Source organism: Pan paniscus, chromosome 8 (assembly GCF_029289425.2).
Source record: "Pan paniscus chromosome 8, NHGRI_mPanPan1-v2.0_pri, whole genome shotgun sequence".
NCBI classification, from domain to species: domain Eukaryota; kingdom Metazoa; phylum Chordata; class Mammalia; order Primates; family Hominidae; genus Pan; species Pan paniscus.
The window spans coordinates 62,390,801-62,413,269 of NC_073257.2; the positions used below are offsets into that span (position 1 = coordinate 62,390,801).

Below are 22,469 nucleotides of genomic sequence, written 5' to 3' on the forward strand. Positions count from 1 at the left end.
GTAACCTATAACAGTGTTAACACTAAGGCTGGGCTGGCGTGGTGGCTCACACCTGTAATCCCAGCACTGTGGGAGACCAAGGCGGTTCGAGACCAGCCTGGGAAACATGGTGAAACCCCATATCTACAAAAAAAAAAAAAAATTAGCTGGACATGGCAGCATAGATCTGTAGTTTGAGCTACTCAGGAGAATGAGGTGGAATGATCGCTTGAGCCCCGAGACCAAGGTTGCAGTCAGCCGAGATTGCACCACTCCACTCCAGCCTGGAAGAAGACTAAGACTGCTGTCTGCAAAAACAGTCTTAGAGTCTTAAGGGGACTTCATTTTTAAGTCACCATCTACCAACCTCTTCCACTTCCCCCACATTCATTAAAACACACACATGCATGCGTGCGCGCACGCACACACACACACATACACACTTCAGAACTTGGAACTTGGTTGGTAAAATTGAGGCGACCCAATTACCAAACTTGCATTTTATCTAACACCATCATGGGTAACTTCAGTGGCCACGTACTTAACACCCTTAATCTACGTCCCACACCCTGGAATTTATCACTGAAACATTGTGACTCCAAAATCTGAACTTCTCCTGAATAGAATAGCCTATTTATTTATTTATTTGTTTGTTTGGAGACAGAGTCTTACTCTGACACCCAGGCTAGAGTGCAGTGGCATGATCTTGGCTCACTGCAACCTCCACCTCCTGGGTTCAAGTGACTCTCGTGCCTCAGCTTCCCAAGTAGCTAGGATTACAGGCGTGTGCCACCATGCCCAGCTAATTTTTGTATTTTTAGTGGAGACAAGGTTTTGCCATATTGGCCAGGCTGGTCTTAAACTCCGGACTTCAGGTGATCCACCTGCCTCACCCTCCCAAAGTTCTCCGATTACAGGCGTGAGCCACAATGCCTGGCCACAAACTGTTTTTCAAAACAGTACAGTATAGTGAGTAAAAGAACTAGCTTATGCAACAGGTTGGTTTTGTGTGCTGCAGCTAACCCCAAAGTTGTAAGGATTAAATTAGATAATAAAGTGCTTTTAGGAACATGCCTGGCACAGTTCATTGATTCAAACATTGAACAAAATTTTTTTTAGTTATACATACTACTGTGTACCTTTGGAAAAATTAGAACTTAACAGATGAGGCTAAGTTTGAGCCTTCCAGTACTTTCCTTCTCTGCATACTCTTCAGAGGAAACTAGGATCATGCTCTGGGAGCATGTCTTTCCACGTCTTTTTCTTTGCTTTTATAAATATATCTGTTTCCATAGAAATGCTTGTATGTAGAGGGGGCACGGTATCATGCTGGATTTGTTATTGGAACTTTTTTGCTTGACCTACCTTGGATGGCTCTCTAATTGTTACAGCTTTTACCTTTTAACTATTACTCAGTATTCTTACTAAGGTAAGACTATACTGATTTTGTTTATATTTCTCTAGTAATAGGCCAGGCGTGGTGGCTCATGCCTATAATCCCAGCACTTTGGGAGGCCAAGGCAGGTTGATCACCTGAGGTAAAGAGTTTGAGAACAGCCTGGCCAACATGGTGAAATCCAATCTCTACCAAATATAAAAATTAGCCAGGCATGATGGCAGGTGCCTGTAATCCCAGCTACTCGGGAGGCTGAGGCAGGAGAATCGCTAGAACCCAGAAGGCGGAGGTTACAGTGAGGCGAGATCACCCCATTGCACTGCAGCCTGGGCAACAAGAACAAAATTCCTCAAAAATAAAAAAAGTAAATAAATAAATAAAAATATTTCTCTAGTAACAGACAATTTTTATATTTTAATATTTTGCTTTTTATATTCTTGTGGTTACATTCTTATTAAAGAATGCGTTTTTATTTAGATTCAAAGTAAATCTTGTGTATTATTTGTTCCAGCACATCTTTTGCTTTATAACTTACTGCATCGTGATTATGATTATTACTTTAAACAGCTGTTACGATTTTGAAGGAGGAGCCTAAAGGCTAAGTGGCAGTATCTCTTCTTTAGCTTAATAACTAGTAGTTCTAATTTGGTATTTTATACTCTTAGCACATCACACAAGTGAGTGATGAGGAAGAGGATGATGATGGCTGTGACCTTTTTGCTGACTCTGAGAAGGAGGAGGAAGATATTGAGGACATTGAAGAAAATACTAGACCTGTAAGGAAGGCTGTAGTTGCTATCACTTGCCAGGGTTTTAGAACCAATGACTTGTTTTATTTTTTATTGTGACTTACTTTGAACATCTCTCATTTTGGCATATTTGTCATTTCATTTACACTTTGGAAAATAATGGCAAGCATCTCAAATTGCCTCACAAGTACCACTTTCTTGTCCAGATGTTATGATTTTATGAGTCAGATCATTCAGAATATGTCTGGTTCCAGAGTTTGAAGACCGTAGTGCTCCTGTCTCTCTGCCCATGACCTTTTTCTTATTTTCTTATTCAGACTTTTAAGTATTAAAGTCAAGTATTAAAAAAATAAGGAAATAAAGAGCATCTCCCTTTGAAGGAACATTTTATGAGTCCTATTCCTTGGGTGAGCTGTATAGGGTACATATGTTTAAGTTCATTTAATTAAACTCAGTTTTCTCCTCAGTTCAATTTCTTTGCTCTTGTATACATAATGTTGTTAGGTGTCCAAAGTGAAGTGTACTAGTTTGTTACAAAAAAGAGATTCTTTTGATTTCTCCTGCTTTAGAAAAGCAGCCCTACTTCGTTTGCAGTGAGCTGGCTGCCCGCATCAAGGGGGATGCCGTGGGCTGAGTGGACGAGGACCCCACAAGTGAGCCCCAGCCTTGTTGACGGGGAGTAGGGGAGGGGTAGTGCAGAGCCCTCTGCTGGCTTCACCAAAGGCGGATTTCCCTTTTTATTAGTAATTACTATAGCAGAAGAGGCTTAAATTGTAGCGCTTATTCCTTTTTTGGTTAACAGGCTCCTTTAGATAACTGAACACTGTGGACTCACAAGAAAAACGTACATGTACACATGTAGATAACCCTTTACATATAATTTCAGGGGATTAATGGAAACTCCAGAGAACCATGGGCAACAGCTTAAGAATTCCTGGCTGAATATTTACTCCTATATTTTGAACAAATAAGAATGTGCTATATAGCATATTCTAGTTATAACAGGGTAGAAAGATAACATAATAATTCTTTCAACAAATACAATCCTGTTATGCACATGAGCCTGGGATGAAAGCAGAAGCCTTCTGCCTTACAAAGAGACTCTTGAGTGCCCACTGTGGGCAGGGCAGGGGGTTCAGTGCAGCTGAGATGAAAGGCAGACGTCTTGCTCTTAGCTGTGAGTTATGAGGATGACAGACGTGGAAAGAACCAGGATGTGTATACTGAGGGAGGACTTAGTACTATTAAAACTGTGAACTGTTCTTCAAGCCTTACCCTCAGGAGAAGCAAAACCTCGGAAGACACTCAAAGAGAAGAAGGAAAGGAGAACTCCTTCAGACGGTGGGCCTTTTCCCTCAATTCTGTTATTTTAGGAGCCTGTTGACTAAGGAATGTTGCTTACATAATTCATGAAGTACTGCTTTACATGCTGTTTTCCTTCTGACAAATGGGTCTGTCTCCATTTACTTTTCTAAAGCCTCTGGGCTGGGCGCGGTGGCTCACGCCTGTAATCCCAGCGCTTTGGGAGGCCGAGGTGGGTGGATCATAAAGTCAGGAGTTTAAGACCAGCATGGCCAACACAGTGAAACCCCATTTCTACTAAAGATACAAAAAATTAGCTTGGCATGGTGGCGGGTGCCTGTAGTACCAGCTACTTGAGAGACTGAGGCAGGAGAATCGCTTGAACCTGGGAGGCAGAGGTTGCAGTGAGCCTTGATCGTGCCACTGCATTCCAGCACGGGTGACAGTGCAAGACTCCGTCTCAAAAACAAACAAACAAAAGCCTTGGAAGGCATGTTTTGGGGTGCTGGGAGGATATGTGGGTGTGGAGTAAAAATTCCTGTAGAGATTTGATTTATTAGATTTTACAGCAATCATTTCTTGTCTTTCTAGAATTCTTTAGAAATATAGAAACTTAGGGATCTGTAGCATTTGTTTTCAATAAAGGATACACCAGGCCTTTTCCTATTAAACAGCCATGTCCATTACATTCCACTCGTCCCTGTGTCAGTCTGCAGATCCCTTTGTTTATTCTGCCCTTCCTTCCCCCAGATTCGTGGGGGAATGGGTCTTGAATGTGGCATCTGACCTGAATGCTTGCTTCAGAGTAAATCTAGATCCAGGGTGCTGGCCTAGAGAATGAATGCTGTCTGCCGCAGACATGGACAGACTTGAGAGTGGAGGCCCAGAGAGTCTTTTGAGGGTGTCAGTGGACTGTGCCAGGGGGTTAGTGTGAAATTCATCAGACTGCCTCACACTTTGATAAAGAGGGTCAGATAAACTCCATGCCAGTTTGGAGACATTGCAGATGCCAACCCAGGAATTTGAGTTCTGGACCCATCTTTAATACTCCCTGCAAAACTTTGCTTTCTGTTTGCTAGATGAAGAGGATAATTTATTCGCACCCCCCAAGCTGACCGACGAGGACTTCTCGCCATTTGGCTCTGGAGGCGGCCTGTTCAGTGGGGGCAAGGGGCTCTTTGATGATGAGGACGAGGAGGTGAGTCCATGTCACCCAGCAACACTCCCTGCAGCTAGCTGTGTCAGGGGTCCACAGGGAAGAAATAGGCTTTGTTTGTTTAGTGGGGAAAAAACAGTTTCTCAGTTGGAAGTTGCTTCTATTTTCATATTTTGGGACATTTTGAACTAAGAATCACAGAGTGAGAAATGCCGTATCCTTCTGTGCTTTGTTAGGTGAGGAGAAGATGTGCACGTGTTAATGTGAGTAATTTACTAGGTGATTGTTTCTTGCCTTATCTGTTGTCTTCCACATTTGTTTTTAATTCCTGGACAGGCCTAAATTATTTTAGGGTCTGATTTTGCCATAGTTATCACTTTGCAACTGATTTTCTGGCAGAGTAGTAAATATGTAGCTTCAAATCTTGTAGGTTATTTTTCCTTAGGAATCCTCAAATGCAGCTATGCTTTCTCCTGGTTTTTTGAATTCTTTGTCATATACCTTATTTCAACCAGAGTGACCTCTTCACGGAAGCCCCCCAGGATCGGCAAGCTGGAGCCTCTGTTAAGGAGGGTGAGCTGGGGCTGGGCAGCTGCGTCTCGGTGTGCAGAGTTCCAAAACTGTCTTTCTCACTAGGGGATGGAACCCTGAGGTTGTTCCCAAGCCTTGTTTCTGTGTTAAGCAGGAAGCTATTGTTTTTACTGTGGTCCAGTTGAAAGTAATTCATCTTCACTAATTCATGTCTTGGAAAACACAGTACCATCTGTAAACCCATACCACAGTCTTGCCTCTTTGTTAGGAGAGAACTCATAAAAAGTCAAACAAGAAAAGTACCCTAGAGCAATGTTGAGGATGGTTTTCATTGAATGAAGTTTAATTTAAAGAAACATTTTTAACATTCTGTATATAAGTTGGAGACCAGTAATTCCCCAACCCAGTGTGCATTAAAATCATCTGTGCAGGTTTTGTTTTTGTTTTTGTTTTTATATTTTTAGTAGAGACGGCGTTTCACCGTGTTGGACGGTTGGACAGGCTGGTCTTAAACTCCTATCCTCAGGTGATCACCTGCCTAGGCCTGGCAAAATGCTAGGAATACAGGCATGAGCCACCGCACCTGTCCCATTGGTGCAGTTTTTAAAAAACACAAATATAAATATGTTTTTTAACCTACAAATGTTACTCCATAGGTTTGTGGTAGTTCTTGGGACTTGGGAATTAGTGATTCTAAGTGCCGAGTCTCCCGGGCACAGGCATCAGAGCTGGGCCTTGGAGGCCGCTCCTTGTGCGTGCTGTGCAGGCTGCTAGCCTGGCTCTCCTCTGCTTTCTGCTGTCCACGTTTTGGCATCAGTGACTTGCTTGGTTTCCCCCTTTGCTCTTATGTCTTTATTTTTTTACTGATGACTCACACGTTTTTGCAGTTCTTTTTCACTCGTTCATTCTCATCCAACTGGAATGGGTAAAGGCGGAACTGTTTGGGGGAGCCCCGGTCATGCTGTCCCTGCCTCTGCTGTGCTCACCTCCTCCCTTGGTGTCCCCCAGCTGACCCACTGCTGTGGCTTGATGACAGTCAGCATGCTCTTCCATTGGAGTCACAGCTCAGATTGTATCAATCCCCAAAAAAGTCCTGACGTCGGTAGAGAAGAAAATACTAAAGCATTTTAAAATGGCTTGTTCTGGAAAAAGTAGTTTCAAAAGGTCTGGTACTAGCTGTGTGTTACATTGCACATATTTCAGGAACAAAATAGCAAGGAAAGTTATTTCCCTTGTAAAAATGGTTACCCCTTGCTTTCTCATTCTAGAGTCTTCATCATCCAAACCTGGAAAGAAAATCCTAGCAGGAGCTCTTTCTGTATTTTTAGGTAACATAACTTAGGTTTGTTTTCTAAAAACTACACAAATACTGTTTTTTCCATTTCAAAATTATCATCTTCTAAAGCCTGGCTGGAGATGAGGAAGTACCTGGGAGCTTCAAAGGGCTTTGAGCAGCTTATAGAAAGAGCTCATTTACTGATATTAGCTCTTATTCTCCTAGAGCTCAGTGGCCTTGGACTTTTTTGTGTTTGAGTGACCTGGTGATTCTCCGTTGTGAGATGTTCTGTAGCAGTAATGGATGGAGGCTATTGGGCCCTCTTAATGCATTTTGTGGATTAACTGAAATGAAAAGTTTTTGGTGGGTGATAATTTTTTTCTGTAAATTCAACAGGCCCACACTGGCTCACAGCTGTGGCTGTCTTGTCCCTTCACTCACAGGAGACACGGATATGCTGCCTCCGTTCCATCACTGAAGGAGCCACAGAAGCCTGAGCAGCCCACTCCAAGGAAAAGCCCCTACGTTCCCCTCCCACTGGCCTCTTTGATGATGATGATGGTGATGATGATGACAACTTTTTCTCGACACCCCACAGCAAGCCTTCTAAAACAGGTATGTGTTCCTGCCTCTGTGTCTAGGACTTCAGCCAGAAAAAGAATGTTGCCTAAATGGAAGATAAGCTCACCTAGTTCTGTATCTCTTATAGTACCAGAATCCCTTCTCCAGCATTCCTGTCATTGAGCTGTTGTATCTGTACTTACATAGGTGTGGTGCCTGGGAGATCTGTTTTATGACCCAATCTTTTCTGCTCTGTAAGCTAATTACTATGATTATTTTCCTTATAGAGGGCTCAAGTCTTTATCCCTATAATTTTTGCTTAATTCGCAGTTCTGACCTTTGGAATTATAAAGTTTTAATCATCCTTTCTTCCAGCCGACCTTAGTCAATTACATGAGCAGCATTTTGTGTGCTGGCCATTTAGTTCCCAGCTTCTCTTCTCTCTGCCAAAAAGCTCAGGTGGCCTTGGTCTTTCTTCACATGATGGGGTTTTCATCCGCTTGGCCACTCCTTTCTTTTTGGCATTCTCCTCTCTTTTTCCTCTTAAATGTAAGTCCTGTGTTCCTGAAGTCATTCCTGTAAATCATTTGTTTTTAAATGCACAGATGAATCTCCCAGAGGCTTTTGTCAAAATGAAGATTCTGATTCAGTAGGTCCAGGGTGGAGCCTGAGAATTTACATTTCCAGCAAGCTTCATGGTCTGTAGATCACACTTGGAATAGCAAGACTTAGATCCATTGACTGCTCTTCCAGAAAAGAAAGGTAGATCCCTAGATCCCTAAGTTGCACATGATTTTCAGCAACTTGAAAAAATAAAAAAATGATGATATAGGAATAGATGGAATCAGAATGCATTTAGAAGCAGACTGTCTGGACTTACTGCCCTTTTCCAGTGTCAGGTGTAGAAACAAGGATGGAAGCCGAAGTGCGAGGGAAAAATATAGCCTAGTTAATCTAGAAAGAGTGCAAACGGATGCAGAATGCGTGCAGGTCTCGGTGAAGATGACAGTGAATGAAGGTAGTAGTGCTTTTCATAGCTCCACAGGGCTCTCACTTAGTGGGTATCTTTGAGAACTGATTTAGAATCACTAGTAAATTGATGCTGCTTTCTTTGACAACTCCTAGTCTCTTCGGACATTCATGAGTCAGTGACCTCATTTCAGCAACACATGCCCCATTCGGTACAGCAGTGCTTACTGTGGTGAAAATATTCATCAGTAGAGTAAGCTATGGCCGTTCTATTCAGTGGAATATTGTGCGACTGTTAAAACGAATGGGGTCTATGCTTGTTGACTTGGGAAGGTTTTATAGGTACATTAAGTGGAAAATACAAATGGTAAGACACATTGTTCAAATTACCTACTTATTTATAGCCTTATTTGTAAATAACTAGTGTTAATTCACTAGTACATCCTTTGGGGGAATTGGAAGCATGTATGCTGAACTGTTTCCAATGTCCATGTTGTTCAAGTAGGTAGGTGGAATTATGAGGGAATTTCATTATTTGCTTTTATCTGCTTTTGTACAGTTTGATTTTTTTTTTTTTTTTTGAGATGGAGTCTTACTCTGTCACCCAGGGTGGAGTGCAGTGGCGGATCTCGGCTCACTGCAACCTCCGTCTCCTGGGTTCAACCAATTCTCCTACCTCAGCCTCCCGAGTAGCTGGGCTTACAGGCGCCTGCCACCACACCCAGCTAATTTTTGCATTTTTAGTAGAGATGGGGTTTCACCACGTTGGCCAGTGTGGTCTCAAACTCCTGACCTCATGTGATCCACCTGCCTTGGCCTCCCAAAGTGCTGGGATTATAGGCGTGAGCCACTGTGCCCAGCCCAGTTTGATTTTTTTAAAGCAGGAGCCCAGCCTTCATTTCTCAGATTCCTTAGATGAATGACTTGGTGTTCCTCTTAAGTGATCTTTCTTCCTCTAGATCTCTCTTCACCTTTTAAGTTAGTCCAAGCTTCTCTAACCACAACAGGAGACTGCTGCTTGGATAAGCATGTCAGCTGCATGGTTAAACTATTTGTTCTGTCTTTCAACTGAGCTGTTAATACACTCTTTGAAAAATTTGAAGGGAAGAGTATAGTTCCACTTACTATTTCTTTATAAGTAACCAAGAAACAACGTAACTTTCATATTAATCTTCGGGAGGGAAGGATTTTTTATTCTATGAATTTTGTGGTAGGATTTTTTGTGGTAGGATTTCTGGCCTTATTGTAATTTTGTGCCTTGGTATTTAAAGGCAAAGTCCAATCCACTGCTGATATCTTTGGTGACGAAGAAGGAGATCTGTTCAAAGAAAAAGCCATAGCATTGCCAGAAGCCACTGTGAGTCAGACAGATGAAAATAAAGCAAGAGCAGAAAAAAAGGTGAGCAGGAGGGAAGACTTAATGCAGGAGCATTGATCTGCAGCATTTTAATAATTCATCCGGAACTCAGAGGGAAGTACTGTTCCCTTTCACGTTCATATTGAAGAACTTCAAACAGAAAGTGGAAAGAACATTGCAGTGAACACCCAAATAACTGCCACCCAGATTGATCAGTTCTTAGGGTTTTGGCAAACACTTTATGGATGTAAACCTTGTTACATATCTATTGTTTCCCTGAACTATTTGCATGTAAGTTGTTTGAACTGTTTGCTGCATGGAACTGTTTCCATGTAGTCATTGTGACATTCTACCCCTAAATATTTCATTAAGCCTCTCTTGAAAAGACTTCCATATAAGCACAATGCCATTATCAACAGCTGTGAGACTAACAGTAATTCTATAGTAGAATCTAATATCTAGTCTGTATTAGAATTGCTCCAGTTGCCCCAGAATGTCTTTGTAAAATCACCCCAACAAATAGAATACAGATTTAAAATTATCTCGCATATAGTTTATATGGTAATTTCCTCTCTTGTCCCCAAAATGCCATTTATAGCAGCGGTCCCCAACCTTTTTGGCATTGGGGACATTAGGAGAGTGCAACTTGCAACCTAGATCCCTCACATATACAGTTCACAATAGGGTTTGCCCTCCTCTGAGAATCTGATGCTGCCACTGATCTGACAGGAGGAGGAGCTCAGGCAGTAATGCTTGCTGCTCGCCTCACCTCCTGCTGTGCGGCCTGGCTCCTAACAGGCCATGGACTGGTCTGCAGCCCAGGGTTGGGGACCCCTGCTTTATAGTATTTTTGTGTATTTTGATTTTTTTGTTTGTTTTTTTGTTTTAAGAAACCCAGGATTCAGGCAGTGTGTCTGCATTGCATTTGGTTGTCCTGTCTCTTTGGTCTCCTTAATCTAGTGCAACACCTCCCACATCTTTTTTTTTCTTTTTTTTTTTAACGTCCAGCCACTTGTCTTGTAGAATGTGTCATGTGAATTTGCTTGATTATTTTTCTATGAATTGATTCAGGGTGAGCAGTTTTGGCAAGAATACAAGCAGGCAGGGTTGTGCACTTCCAGTTGGATCACCTCCCAAGACACATCAGGTCCACTGTCTGCCTCATTCAGACACATTTGTCACTTGGTTGTTAGGGTGCCCACCACACTGCTTCATTGGAAAGGTACCCTGTTCTCTTTTGCCATTGCTAAGTTGATCTCTAAAGTGATAGTTGAACACAGTGTGAATACCTGGTCTCTCCCAGCCTTTTACTCACTGTTTTGAAAATCCACTGATGATCTTTTCCTGAATCAGTTAACCTGTTAGTGGTCATAAACCACTGCTTTTTTAATTCTATATTTCTTATTAGTTGGTATCTTCTGAATAAAGAGTTTCCTCTTCCTCTGCTTCCCTAATTTTTAGTGTTGCTCTGGGATCATGAATTCATTCTTCAGTGTAGATGATAATCCATTACCATCATTCCTCTTCTTCCTTTTTTTCTGAGACAGGGTCTTGCTCTTGGTGGCTAATTTTTGTATTTTTTTGTAGAGACTGGGTTTGACCATGTTGGCCAGACCATCATAGTTTTTGATGCTCAGATTGACTTGCATTTGACCAGTGTGTGTGTCCCCAGCAGTTTTTAAGCCCTTTTGACTGCTTGACCTTTCACTGCTGTCCTGTACAGCTGGTCCCTCCTCTTTCTACAGTTTGTCTCATCATGTCATGTCCTGGCTGTGAAACCCTGACTTTCTCCTGCTGACCCCCTAAGGCCCAGCATTCAGAACCTGGTAGGCCTGTCAGGCAGCCTGTCTTTCCATGCTGTCTCTCATTGCATATGTCCCATCTGTGCACCCATTGACCCAGGCAGTGTGTCCTGCTCCCTGATACACCGGATGTGTCCTCTGTTTGTCTTGCTGTTCTCCTAACAGCCCCCTCAGCTTGCTGCCTATCACAGCAGAGACTCCGTGTGTTTTCTAAATGGTTGATTGAGTAAACCCTCTTTTCTGGGTATCTTATTTGTTAATGCTTAATTTTTCTTTTTCTTTTCTTTTCCCCCAACAAAGGTTACCTTACCTTCCAGCAAAAATCTCAAGCCCTCATCAGAAACAAAGACTCAAAAAGGCTTATTTTAGGATCAGGAGGACTCTGAGGTATGGTATTCTTTTCCTTAGTTGTGGGTATTAGTCTATGGATATGACATAGAAACTATTTTTGAATCAGGTTTTTCTCAATAGAGTTATAAGACTTTTTGTTAAGTACTCCAGTTCTTTAAAAATTATCTCTAGAGGCCAGGAGTGGTGGTTCACACCTGTAATCCCAGCACTTTGGGAGGCCAAGGCAGGCGGACACCTGCGGTCAGGAGTTGGAGACCAGGCTGGCCAACATGATGAAACCCTGCCACTATTAAAAAGACAAAAATTAGCCGGGTATGGTGGTGTGAGCCTGTAATCCCAGTTACTCAGGAGGCTGAGATAGGAGATTCACTTGAACCCGGGAGGCAGAAGTTGCAATGAACCGAGATCACACCATTGCACTCCAGCCTGGGCGACAGAGCGAGACTTCGTCTCAAAATAAATAAATGAATAAAAAATAATCTCTTGAGAGCACAGGGGCTTTAGAAAGAAATATGTTTACAATACTTTTCACTTTTGGGTTGGACTGTATTTACATTTCCTGGGATGAAAATCCTCTCTCTTTAGGATGCTCAGATTTTAAACTGTTCATGGGCTCATGATGTGATGAGGAGCTTGCACCAGAGTGGAGGTCACCATGCTACTTCCTTTATTCACATTTTCACTAACTAGACCGTGGCTTAACGTTGTAGCAGATGGGTTCTGGCATAGCCATCTGTCTTGTTGAGACTGAGACCACTAACAGCCTGTGGGACCCTGGTTCACAGGTTGCTTTGGTTCCTCTAGTCACCTTAGAACCACCTCTCAGAATTTCACTGCTTTTCCTGAGTCTCTCAGGCCTAGGTCGTCTTAGATCTAATTTTATGTTGTCCTTTTAGGAGATCGGAGACCTGTATCAGAAATGTAATGGGAAATAATAAGCCCCTTTTACAGAAAAATATGTGGACATGGCAGAAACTTACATGTATTTCAAGAAACTGTGGGCTGTAGGTTAGGCTGTCATGGTTGGGCTTTGCACTCACAGCAAGGATGAACATGGAACCCTTTGGAAGTATAGTGATTGCCCTTGATGTAAAGAATACCTTTGAGGCTATTATTTCATTGAAGGCGAGTGTACAAAACATGGCAATTAACCAAAGTCCAGTCAAGTCACAACCCTGACCCCTGAGAAACAGCATGATGGGGCCTCCACCGTCTTATGCTCATGGATCCCATGTGTCACCCACACCTGCACCTCAGGGTCTTTGCACCGGCCCCTGCCACTCTGAGGAATGCTGTTCCCAGAATCCAGCTTGCTTCCTCACTCTTCAATTTCTCTGTGAGGCCTCCCTGATGAAATACACACAACAGGAAGCCTGCTAGCACATACCACGCTGTGCTCCTGGTCCTCTTTCCTATTTCACTGTTTACCACAGCACGTGTTGCCAGGGAAAATGTATATTTACTTATTCATTGTCTTTACTTCCCACTAAAGTATGTGTCACAAGGACAGGACTTTTTATTCCGTTTGTATCCCTAACACCCTGTCCTTAATACCAGTGCTTGGCATGTGGTAAGCCATCCAGTAATTGTTGATTAGACAAGAAAACCAAATGTGAGCAATTTCAGTGACTTACGAGGTGTTCTGATTATTTGTTGCTATGAAACAAGTAACTCCAAAACCTAGTGGTTTATAACACCAGTAGTTTTGTTATCTCATACTTCGAGAGGTTGACTGAGCTTAGCTAGGCCATTGTCACTGAGGGTCTCTTGTGTCTGAAGGTGGCTGGGCTGAGTGTCAGCTCACTCATATGTCTGGTACCTGGGCACTGGGGCCCCTGGGACATCTCTCACTAGCCCTGTGTGGCTCCCAGCATGTAGTCAGGGAAGCCAGTCCTCTTACATGCTGGCTCAGGGCTGTAGGGGAGAGTCCTCAGAGAGAGCCCGGTGGAGGCCATGTCGCCTTCTGTGTTCCAGCCTTGGAAGTCAACGGTGTTCCTTTTGCTTCATTTGTTGGTCAAGATGGTCACAATGGCCCATCCAGGTTCATGGGGAGGGGCCGTAGGCTCCCCTTCTTGATGGTGGGAGTGTAAATGAACTCTCAGACTTGTGTGAAAACCCTACCAAAGGCTTTGCCCCATGTGTGTCATCATAGAGTGAATGTTTTTATTGGATATTGTTCAGATTCTGAGGCAAGGAGAAGTAAAACTAAGGCAGTCTAAGTAAGAGTTAAAGCTTTGGACCCGAAGGAATGCGTCCTGACTCCTTTCTCTATATCTCAAGTGTGGGGCTGAAGCTTGCCCTGTGAAGTCATTTTGGGGGAACATATTTGAGGTAATGGAAGTGTCTTTTTTTGCAGTACCAATAAAAGTATTAGTTAAGGGTCCGAAACTGTGATGTTGACATTTGTTTTTGTTCTTTGCTTTGGTTTACTTTCATTTCCTTAGAACAGCAGAACCCTTTCTCTTGCAATTGTGTAACATTCAGGAGGGGCACAGGATGCCTGGAATTCCCCTTGCGACCTCTTCTATCTAAATAAACCCATGGGACTCCAGGGAGCACAGGGGAAAAACACTGTGTGGAGGAGATCTCACTTAGTGAACTCATTAGGTCTATGTTTGAGGAGTAGACATCAACCCCATGATTAAAAAAAAAAAAAAATGTCAGAAGAGGTCTTAGAAAATATGTTCTTGTCCTATTTAATTGTTCGGCTCTTGTGTATTAATGTTTCTCTTCCCAAGGGATTAGATGTCCCATTTTATGTTTCTACTTCATGTAGCTCAATTTGCAGGTCTTTCTTTGCAGAATAAGCTGATGTTTTATAACGTTTTGAAAATTTCTTTATTTTTATATTTTTTACTTTTTTGAGACAAAATTTCACTCTTTTTGCCCAGGGTGGAGTGCAGTGGTGGGATATCAGCTCACTGCAACCTCTGCCTTCTGGGTTCAAGCAATTCTCCTGCCTCAGCCTCCTGAGTAGCTGGGATTACAGGCACCAACCGCCACGCCTGGCTAATTTTGTATTTTTAGTAGAGACAGGGTTTTGTCACGTTGCCCAGGCTGGTCTCAAACTCCTGACCTCAGGTGATCCACCTGCCCCAGCCTCCCAAAATGCTGGGATTATAGGTATGAGCCACAGCGCCAGGCTGAAAGTTTATTCAGAATCTAGCAGGTCTCATCCTGGTTTGCAACATCATATACCTGTAATTAAACTAAGTAGACTACCAAACATTTACAAATAAAAATTTAATTTGAATTTATTTAAAAGAAATAAGTGGGCCAGGCGTGGTGGCTCACATCTGTAATCCCAGCACTTTGGGAGGCAGAGGCGGGCGGATCACGAGTTCAGGAGATCGAGACCATCCTGGCTAACACGGGGAAACCCGGTCTCTACTAAAAATACAAAAAAATTAGCCGGGCGTGGTGGCGGGCGCCTGTAGTCCCAGCTACTCGGGAGGCTGAGGCAGGAGAATGGCGTGAACCCGGGAGGCGGAGCTTGCAGTGAGCCAACATGGCGCCATTGCACTCCAGCCTGGGTGACAGAGCGAGACTCCATCTCAAAAAAAAAAAAAAAAGAAAGAAAGAAAAAAGAAAAAGAAATAAGTCATAATCATAGGAAAGAAGGGTGTTACTAAATAAAATAGTTGTAGCTCCCTTAATTTGGGAATCTAGCTCCTATTTCTTTATTGGCCCTGTCTAATTTCTGATTCTTTAGACAGTAATGGGAAGCCATGCTTATATATTTATTTTTTTAGCATGGTGTAGGAAATTGATTCAAAAACTTATTCCTGCCTTCTGTCATTCAGGTGGGAATACAGAAGCCCCTGGGCTCTGCGAGGCCACCAGATCCTGTAGCTCTCCTCCTCCTTAGCACCACTGCACACACCCTGCACAGACCCTGAGGCCTATCCCTTTAAGGACTCTGTCTGAGCCACCTTCCCTCTCAGGAAAGAAGCCTAGACACATGGCAGCTGTCATGTCTGAGTCACTTGTGTTTTATATTGACCTGATATTTTAAAAACTGATATTCCTGTTAACCAGCAACTTTAATTTCAATCCAACAGGATTTGTTTTCTTCTCAAAGTGCGAGTAAGTTAAAAGGTGCGTCTCTGCTGCCTGGCAAGCTCCCCACGTCGGTTTGATGATGAAGATGAAGAGGTAAACATTGTTATTGTAACACTAGATAATTTAGATTAGGAGAAAACGGTTGTTGATGTAACTTTCTACCCAGAGGCTCATATACTAGCAAAAGGTGGTAGGGAAGCAGTCAGGCCACCTGAAGTTTATATAACAAAAATATTTCTGTTTTTATTTCAGTGACTTCTTCCTTATATTTTCCTAGCTGTGCAATGGAGAAGACATTAGATTCTTGATGCAGTTCTTTTTTTTTTTTTTTTTTTTGAGATGGAGTCTTTCTCTGTCACCCAGTCTGGAGTGCAGTGGTGCAATCTCGGCTCACTGCAACCGGGTTCAAGAGATTCTTCTACCTCAACCTCCCAAGTAGGTGGGACTACAGGCACGCACCACCACTCCCGGCTAATTTTTGTATTGTTAGTAGAGACAGGGTTTCACCATGTTGGCCAGGCTAGTCTCAAATTCCTGATCTCAGTTGATCTGCCTGCCTCGGCCTCCCTAAGTGCTAGGATTACAGGTATGAGCCACCGTGCCCGGCCTCTTGACACAGTTCTTATGGAGTGAAATCTACAGGTTTTATTTTTAGAAATTTTCCTTTGAGGAATACAATTGACCCTTTAACAGTGAGGAGGTTGTTTTGGCTTCCACATTGCAGTGAAAAATCCATATATAACTTCTTACTTCCCAAAAACTTATCTACTGATACCTTACTGTTAACCAGAAGCCTCATGGGTAACACAAACAGTTGATTAACCTATAAATAGTATAGTATCTATTTATATATTTTTGTATTCCTGACATACCTAGCATTTCCTTTTTTTTTTTTTTTTGATATTTCTAGGCTAAGTGGTTTGTCTGCAAGATTTTTCAAATTGCTGCAAATGCCAAAAAAATTTTCAGCATATTACTGAGAAAACATTTGTGTAGAAGTGGACCTGTGCAGCTCAAACCTGTGTCATTCAGGGTCAGCTGTACTTTAGTCTAGAGGATGGATCAACGTATACCCAATGACCTACAAGAATGTTTTGGATCAAGTGGAGATACAAAGGAGAAGGCAGCCATGTCCTGACCATTGCCTTTGTTTCCCATCCTGGCTGGAGAGAGCACAGTGGGGAAGAGAAATAAGAGAGAAGACAACCCAAACCTTAACTCTTATGCAGTACTGGGCGGTGGTGAGCTCATAGGCTTTGCCATCAGACCCCTGGGTTCATATCCCAGCTCCACCACTTGCAAACGAGGGACCTGGGGCAAGTAACTTAACCTTCCTTAAGCTCATGTGGCTTAACAGTGAGTAGGGTCATTGTGGCAGCTGTAACTACTAGTGTGAAGCTCTTGCAGAGTGCCGGCACATAATAAGTGCATAGTGAATGTGAGCTCTGTCATTAGCATCCCCAATGGACACCAGCTCATTATTCTCCTGGCCTGTCCTACATTACCGCACTCTCCTTAAAGGAGACTTCATCCAGGAAGACACTCCCTTCATCCATCTTCACATTCCAGGGCTGTTCACCTGCTGTTAAGAGTTTGTCCATCCTAACTCAGACTCAGGCCCTCTGATGCTTTTGTTCCCCTTCCCTGAATAAAAGCACCTTAATAAATATAACTTTTGGGGAGTGCTTGACCACAGAAGAATTTACAAATGCCATTAAACTTAGTACACCAGCAATTTTATTTAATAAACTATTTCTCCACTTTGTATAATCTCTTTGAAACTAATGAGAAACACAAGTCATGCCTTCCCTCCATCCCAGGTGTATGTCTTTCTGACCTGTAAAGGAGTGGAGACAGACCCCCAGTTCTCTCCTTTGAGCCATTGTTCTGGTTTCTCATTCGTGGAGAGGACTGTATGAGTTTCTGGCTGCTGCAGGGGCTCCCATGCCCATTGCAGTCTGTAACCCCCTGAAATGAGCAGAGAGGCACTTGCCCACAGGGCGACTGGATGGGGCTCAGTTTCTCCTTGTACTTTGTGATCTCATTCGCATGTTGTTCTCCTGGTTATTCACAGCTGTTCTGCCTTTGAGTTCTATGGTAATCTCTTTCCCTTCTATGGGTGCAGTGAGAAAAGGCTGTAGTTTGGGATTTACTAGCATTTTGCGGTTTTTCCCCGCCAGAGTTGTTATTTGTATACCTGACTGGAGACTTACTTCCTAACAGTTTGATATAGGAGGACATCCTATGTTTTCTGATTATAAAGTTGTCTTCCTTTCTGCCATTTGCTTTTCTAGGATAATCTTTTTGGGGGTACAGCTGCTAAGAGGCAGACATTGTCTCTACAAGCTCAGAGAGAAGAGAAAGCAAAAGCCTCCGAGCTCTCCAAAAAGAAAGCATCTGCCCTGTTGTTCAGCAGTGATGAGGAGGTGAGCTTAGGTTTCTGCTAAAGAAGAGGGGATGATTTCATGGGATTTAAGAGTTAAAGCCATCCCAGGTCTTTTTCTACCTGTTTTATATCTCGTGATGTTCAGTCACCAAAGGCGATGTTCACAAGATTGTCTTTTCTGAAGGAAGACATTTAATGTAATATATTAATTTAAAGATGAATCTCTTCAAAATGGTTAGGAATAAGTGTGACTCCCACACGATAGTGTATGCTCCTTCAAATGAGTTAGGCCGGCTAGGGGGGAAATGATTTCTCAGCCATCGCTAGGTTCATGGTCGAGTCCCTTAGAACAAATGACAGATTAACCAGAGAAAAGTGTGCAAGTTTACGTAAGATAAGTTTTACCAGACACAGGAGCCTTCAGAAAGAAAAACTCAAGAGAAACAGGAAATCCTGTGTCAATTTGATGCTGTCTGATGAAGAAGTGGACAGTTTTGGAGGAGCACGATTAGATGAAAGGGGCGTGACCTGATGGGAATAAGCTTGGGGAGCTCAGCAAGGCCTGCGTGGTCAGATCATTCTCAGCATCTTTACAAATAAGGAGGCTCCTTTCCTCTGGGAATAGGGAGGACTGGAATGAAGGTCTTATGACCTACTCCAGAGAGGGTTAGAGGATTCTTCTATGTCCTGCTTCAGAGGAGAAGGGCCAGGGAAAGGTCAGGGAGACCTTTCTGCTTCTGTTTTCTCAAATGCCAAGGTGTCATATTTTGAGGTAGCATGTCCCGTATACCCCAATGGCCATATATACTAGTATCTTGTTAAATGACTACTGTGTTTCATTAATTTAGAACTATAGTTAGGAGGAGTTACCTATTGTGGTTAAACTCCTTTTTGAGGGAGTCTTAGCAATATTTCTGTTTGTGATCTCGATAGATACCACCAAATCAGTTAGTTTAGTTGCTAACTCAATCAGATTTAGTAGCAGGGAATCAGATTTAGCTGTGCAGAAAAAGACTTTAAATATGATGATATAAAAAATCCTGAGTGTTAAACATCTTCCTGTGTTATAATAATTCCTCTTTTTTTTTAACATTGTAGGCAAGTTAGGAGGGGGTGACATGGATATATAAGTCATAGATATGTTCATGTTCTTACTGAAAGCAATTTAAAAATTCCGAAGCAGATTGCAAAAAAAAAATGTATTAAAAGCTTATGCGGCTGGGCGTGGTGGCTCATGTCTGTAATCCCAGCACTTTGAGAGTCTGAGGCAGGCAGATTACTTGAGGTTGGGGGTTCGGAACCAGCCTGACATGGAGAAACCTTGTCTCTATTAAAAATACAAAAAATTAGCTGGGTGTGGTGGCGCATGCCTATAATCCCAACTACTCAGGAGGCTGAGGCAGGAGAATCACTTGAACCCAGGAGACGGAGGTTGTTGTGAGCCGAGATCGCGCCATTACACTCCAGCCTGGGCAACGAGCGAAACTCCGTCTCAAAAAAAAATAGAGAAAAGCTTATGCAACACACATGTGAACAAGTCACAATGAAAAACTGCTAGCAATCCTTTTACTACAAAAGTCTGACTCTGGCCTTTAGAAAGCATTTAAGGAATTCCCACCCAGCTGTGCTCACATTTCCACATCAAGGAACTCCCAAGCATATATAATTTGTGTTTTCTACTCGAACATATGAATTTATGATGGATTATCCAGTTTTTTTCTTTTAAACTTTGTCAGTGGTTGTTCCCCCTGTAGCAACAGCCAGACATCAGTGTAGTTGCTCCTACTAGAGTATTATAGTGGTTCAGGGAAAATAAAAACATTACCTAAAGCTTGGAGCAAAAAGACATGCAGAGGAAAGATAGCCAAGGTTCTAGAACAGGGGCGTCCAGTCTTTTGGCTTCTCTGGCCCACACTGGAAGAAGAAGAATTGTCTTGGGTCACACATAAAATGCACTAACACTAACAATAGCTGACGAACTAAAAAAAAAAAAAAAAATGGTTCATGCATAAATCCCATAATGTTTTAAGAAAGTTTACAGATTTGTGGTGGGCCGCATTCAAAGCCATACTGGGCTGTGTGTGGCCCATGGGCCACGGGTTGGACAAGCTTGTCCTAGAACAAAGACTGTCAACTTCGGCTGCTCACTGGGATCCATGGGGAACTTAAAAGAGTGCTGACAGGCCAGGCACAGTGGCTCATGCCTGTAATCCCAGCACTCTGGGAGGCAGAGGTGGGCAGATCACCTGAGATTAGGAGTTTGAGACCAGCCTGGCCAACATGGCAAAACTCCGTCTCTACTAAAAAATACAGAAATTATCTGGGCGTGGTGGTGCCTGCCTGTAATCCCAGCTACTCAGGAGGCTGAAGCAGGAGAATCACTGGAACCTGGGAGGCAGAGGTTGCAGTGAGCCAAGATCGTGCCACTGCACTCCAGCCAGGGCCACAGAGCAAGACTCTGTCTCAAAAAAGGAAAAAAAAGAAAAAGAAAAGACCTAACGAGTGCTGACAGTGGATCCCAGCTCCAGAGATTCTGAATTAATCTGGTTGGGGTACAGCCTCGTCATTGGAGTTTTGTGATGCTCTCTAGTGGATTTCAGCGTTTAGTCACTGCTAAACATTGAGGAGCACTTCTCAAACCTTCATGTTTAGGAAATCACCTGGGCACCCTGTGAAATGCAGGTTCTGACTCAGAAAATAGGGGCGGGGCCTGAAATTCTGCATAATCTGCTGCTGGCTTGTGGACTCCACTTTGATTTGCAAGACTCTAGACTCCAGAGATAGAGCACTTATGCAAGTGCTTGGGAGTTCTTTGATTTGAAGGGGTGTGAGCATAGTTGAGTAGAATTTCCTTAAATGCTTTCTAAAGGCCACATTCAGACTTGTGGTAAAAGGATTACTAGAAGTTTTTCATTGTGTCTTGTTCACATGTGTGTTGCATGAGTTTTTACAATTTGTTTTTCAATCTGCTTTAGGATTTTTAGAATTAAAATGTCATTCTTCTCTGGAGTTGGAAGTTTTTGAGTTCTTGGTATTTTTACATTCGGCTTCCTTATAGCCTCTGTAATTAATGTTGATCCCTTGAAATAAACAAGTCGCTTGTCGTAATACAGTGCAGAACCACAGTGGGAAGAGACATCGTGGCAGGTGTTTGAGGAGGAAATCATGGGAAGCTCTGTGAGGTCAGAGAGCCCAGCTGTCTAGATTTGAGTTCAAAGAAAAGTCTTAGGCATGAGCTTTCTTCAAGACTGATGCACTAAGTTTAATACTTAGTTTAAATACAACTTAGTTTAACAAATATAAGTTTTATTTTACTTCCCATGTTTTATAATCTAAATTGCCATTGGATTTTTTTTTTTTTTTTTTTTGAGACAGAGTCTCACTCTGTCCCCCAGGCTGGAGTGCAGTGGCGTGATCTCCGTTCACTGCAAGCTCCGCCTGCTGGGTTCACTCCATTCTCCTGCCTCAGCCTCCCAAATAGCTGTGACTACAGGTGCCTGTCACCGTGCCTGGCTCATTTTTTTGTGTTTTTAGTAGAGATGGGGTTTCACCGTGTTAGCCAGGATGGTCTCAATCTCCTGACCTTGTGATCCACATGCCTCAGCCTCCCAAAGTGCTGGGTTTACAGGCATGAGACACTGCGCCCAGCCTATGGCAATATTTTTAATGGCAGCTTCACATTCTGGATATCTTTATTTTGGGGAAAAAGTTTCAAAGGTAACTGATCTTCTGTAGCTAAGCTTTTTTAGAGCAGAGGATGGAGCAAATTCTGAGTTACTGAAATTACATATTTAGCGCTATTGCCTTGTTTAGCTTTAACTTCTATTTCATCTTTATAGTTGTCTTTTCAGACGTTTTCAGAAGAGATGAGAGAAATGCTTTGGGAATTGATTTGGAAATCTTTTTGCTGTCATTACTGTTAATAGCTAGATATATTTTTTAATTGTAAAAAATTCTGGAAATACTTTTTTCTCTACCTGCCCCCATTTTTTTTTTTTTTTTTTCTGAGACAGGGTCTGGTTGTGTTGCCCAGGCTGGGGTGCGGTGGCATAATCATACCTTGCTGCACCTTTGAACTCCAGGGCTCCAGTGATCCTCCCACCTTAGCCTCCTGAATGGCTGGGACTACAGGTGTGTGCCATCATACCCAGCTAATTTTTTTTTTAATTTTGTAGAGACAAGGATCTTGCTATGTTGCCCAGGCTGGTCTCAACCTTCTTACCTCAAGTGATTCTCCCACCTTGGCCTCCTGAATTGATGGGATTACAAGCATGAGCTACCGTGGCCAGCTTCTTTTCTGTTTTGTTTCTTGTTCCCCTTGTTTTGTTTTTTTTTAGCTGTTTTTCCATCCCATCTTTAAGTTTTCATTGCCCCCTCATTTTCCAACATCATGAGTCCCACAGTATGCTCAGCTAAGCACGACCACACACCATTTCAAGAAGCTGTTCATGGACCCAGCTTTTAGTACTGGCTGGGTCTTTGTCCTGCTGCAGCTTCCATTTGTTCCTCAGCTACCCTCTAGGCATCCAGTCTGGCTTAACCAGATTTCATGGCCTCATTTTGTCCTCTGCTACAGTGATTTCTACTCCTGA

General features: G+C 42.8%; 1 pseudogene; it reads left to right on the plus strand.

Moving 5' to 3' along the window:
• Positions 1-1,222: 1,222 nt before the first annotated feature.
• On the plus strand, positions 1,223-18,409 carry LOC129393131 (WASH complex subunit 2A-like; annotated as a pseudogene).
• Positions 18,410-22,469: the final 4,060 nt, after the last annotated feature.